The sequence below is a fragment of the Equus asinus genome, chromosome 21 (genome assembly GCF_041296235.1).
Source record: "Equus asinus isolate D_3611 breed Donkey chromosome 21, EquAss-T2T_v2, whole genome shotgun sequence".
In the NCBI taxonomy this organism is placed as follows: domain Eukaryota; kingdom Metazoa; phylum Chordata; class Mammalia; order Perissodactyla; family Equidae; genus Equus; species Equus asinus.
Window position 1 is genome coordinate 62947449 of NC_091810.1, and position 3503 is coordinate 62950951.

General features: G+C 47.0%; 1 pseudogene; it reads left to right on the forward strand.

Annotated features, from left to right (window-relative positions):
* The first annotated feature begins 1573 nt into the window (after positions 1 to 1573).
* On the forward strand, positions 1574 to 2126 carry LOC139041335 (large ribosomal subunit protein eL36 pseudogene; annotated as a pseudogene).
* Positions 2127 to 3503: the final 1377 nt, after the last annotated feature.

A 3503-nucleotide genomic window follows, 5' to 3' on the forward strand; every position in this document is an offset into this window, starting at 1 on the left:
GGGAATCATTTGGGGTTCTCCTTCTTCAGCACCATGACATCACTTGTCCAAAATGTCATGTCCTGGAAAACGGGATCTTAATCCATAAATAGTACCACCCTGGACTCTACTCACAACCTGTCCGACTCTCCATAGCGCCTGTGAGGGGCGTACATTTTACCTTCTGCAATGTCACTCTTAAAACACGATGTGCCTTGGTGACTCCTGAATTCTTAACTCTGTGTATGGATGCTATCTCTGAAAATAATAAGGGCAAAACCTTTATTGCCTGCCATGTAAACCTTTGATGAACATTCAAACTGTTTCCAGTTTTGGGCTATTATGAATAATGCTGATCAGAACATCCAGGCACGATTCTTCGTGTGGCCATATGTCTTCATTTCCTTTGGGTAAGTGCCTAGGAGTGGATTATTTAGTGATGTGGTAAATGTATGTTTAACTTTTTAAGAAACTGCCAAACAATTCCAGAACATCTTTCTTGAGGCTGGCAAGGAACGAAGAAGAGGCGGAGACGCACTGGGCAGAGCCCTCTCTGTTCCGGAGTTAGCGCCCCCTGCGTCCTCTCTGTCTGTTCCCTGCTCTGCCCCTTTCAGTGTCTCTCTGTCTCCGTTTCTCAGCACATTGAGTTTATTCAGAATGAAATTGTTTAGTGCTCATCTGAGTTTGGGTTTTTTTCGTTGTTTCCCCAACAAGCAATGTGTCTTCTGTCAGATGACACAAATAGGAAATCATCTTGTGTGGTGTTTGTTTCTTGCTTTTTGAGAAAAGTCATTTTCTGAAATCACGTTTTTAGTCAGTGTGAGGGATTCTGTCTGGTCTGTGGTAGAATAGACAGCTAATGTGGACCAGTATCCGTGGGCTGTGAGGAAAGTCCAGTCAATGTCCAGAAAATTGGAGTGAGGTGGTTCTGGGTTGAAACTCGGCCCCTGCTCTTGGTCTGACTGGGTGTTACTTTCTGGGTTGTCCCTTGCCCTCTGGCCGCTGGCCCTGAGGTTTAACTGGACACCTAGCAGCTATCTGGTTATCTGTAAATGCCCAGTGAAGATTCTGAACTGATTATCCACCAGACAATTGCTCTGTTTGCACCACAAGGGGCTTTCCCAACATGTGAGGAAACCTCCCATGAGCTTCAGCCTCTGAACTCCCAAGCCAGCAGCACTGTCTCCCTGGGTGAAACAAGACAAGCCCTGGGACAGAAACGCATTCGTGCTCCCCTCCATCACTTCCCATTGGCATGATCTCAAGCAAGTGATTGACTTAGAAGCCTCAATTTCCTCATCTCCGAAGTGTGGTCCCCACCTCATGGGATTTTAAAATCAAATGCAGTAATCATAAAAGCACCTCACATGGCACTTGCTGGTTTGATTCTTTCCTATGACGTTCCTCCACAGAAGCCAATAAATGATCATCTGGAAATCTGAGGGACAAGGGGGGAAGAAATGCCACCCAGGACACACCATCCTTTCCCCAGATCCCTTTGTGTTCAGTTCAACAACTTCATTCCCCCGATCAGCCGCCGTGCTTGGCTAAAGCTTGCAAAGGTAAAGGAGACAGTCTAGTATAAAATATGGATGCAGACCTGGGGGCGGGGGGCACGTTCCACAGAAAGGGTGAAGGTGCGTTTCCGTCAAGACCCTCCAGCATTAACCTGACACTACAGGGGGCTCTCAAAACTTAAGTAGGGCCCTTCTGCCACAGCAGCCACTGAAAAACAGCAGCCATGGCTTTGTGCTACCCCATGATTGTGGGTCTTAACAAGGGCCACAGGGTGACCAAGAACATGAGCAAGCCAAGGCACAGCCGCCTGGCTGGCACCTCACTAAGCACACCAAATTCATGTGAGACTTGATCCCAGAGGTGTGTGACTCTGCCCGGTGTGAGCGATGTGCCACAGAGCTGCTCGAGGTGTCCATGGACAAGCAGGCCCTCAAGTTCATCACAAAAAGTGTGGGGACACAACTCCATGCCAAGAGGAAGCAAGAGAAGCTAAGCAACATCCTAGCTGCCATGAGGAAAGCTGCCAAGGCTGTGAAGAAGGCCTGAACTCCCTGCCCGCTGTGTGCGTATTGAAACTGTTACAGAAAAAAAGAAATTAAGCAACTTTCCAGGGCTAACATTGAATTCCTAGCCCAAAGGGCGTTTCTCATCATTGTGTGCTTTTGGTGGTTGTCTGTTGGTGTCTATCAAACCACTTCAATAAGTTTCCTTAAGTGGCATGAAACGGCTATTTTGTAATGCACCTGATTCTGTGGGTCAGGAATTCAGACAGCGCAACAGGATGGCCTGTCTTTGCTCTGTGACATCTGGGGCCTTTGCTAGGTACCAGAAATCATCTAGAGCTTCCTTCTCTCAAATGTCTTGCATGTGGACTGAGATGATTTGAGGTCCGAGCTCAGCTGGGACTGTTAACCAAAGCATCTACACATGGCCATTCCATGTGTTTCTGGCTTCTTCCATGTGATAGCCAGGTTCTGAGAGGGCGTGTTCCAGGAGGGACTTCTGGAGAGTAAGCATTGCAACAGAACCAGGCAGAAGCTGTGTGGTCCTTTAAGACCTAGATGCAGAAGTCACATAGTGTCACTTCCACTGTACTCTATTGGTCAAGGCAGTCACAGCACACCCAGATTCAAGGGGAGGGAATATAGACCTCAGCCCTTGATGGGAGGAATGACAAAGAATTTGCGGCCATGTTCAAAAACCCTCATAGGTACACATAGTACTGTGTTGTAGCACAGTCGGTTACTGTCCATTCCCCTAAAAGTCTGAAAACCTGGTGAGTGTGAATGGAGTCCTATTCATCCTTGGTCCAAGACCCCATTGACGAATCACTGTGCCTGGTCCACAACAGGTACATTTAGCCTGTGTTGAATGAATCGGATCCTTTGCCTCTTTTGTAGATTACCTAGTCCCTGGTAACCCAGCCAGGTATTAACTAAAGAGGACTCTGAACCTAGACTAGAGATCCACTATGTAAACCACCCACCAGCCAGAGTATATGGCAGTGTGAGGTGATGGGTGCTGCACTTAACACTCAGTCTCGTTTCCTTCTTTATGATCTTTGGTGAAGTCTTTCGATTTAGATTCCTGAGCAAGGCGTGCAGTCTGTCCAATTTCAACTTTGCTTTAACTTTTACTGAGAAATGGGATCTTTTTCCCAGGGTGCCTTAGCTGTTGTGGTTCACCTGTCCTCTTTTCCATGGCCTTTGAAATCATGAAGTGTCCCAAGAAGTGCCAGTGAGGAATCCCCAGGGTTTCAGGTCTTATCACTTTTTAAGATGATAAGTGTGCTCCTCACCTTTTAACAATTAGTGTAGATTTTTTTCATTTACTCAATAAATTTTCATTCAGTACTTACTCTGAGCCCCGTACTACTGAGTAGGGCACATTTCTGGCCCCTCAGGGCCACGGCACAGAGATGTGTAAATGCACAATGTGATATTGTGTAAGGAAGATAATGCCAGGGACAAGACCAGAGCGCTGTGAGCATGCTGGATCTAATCTTG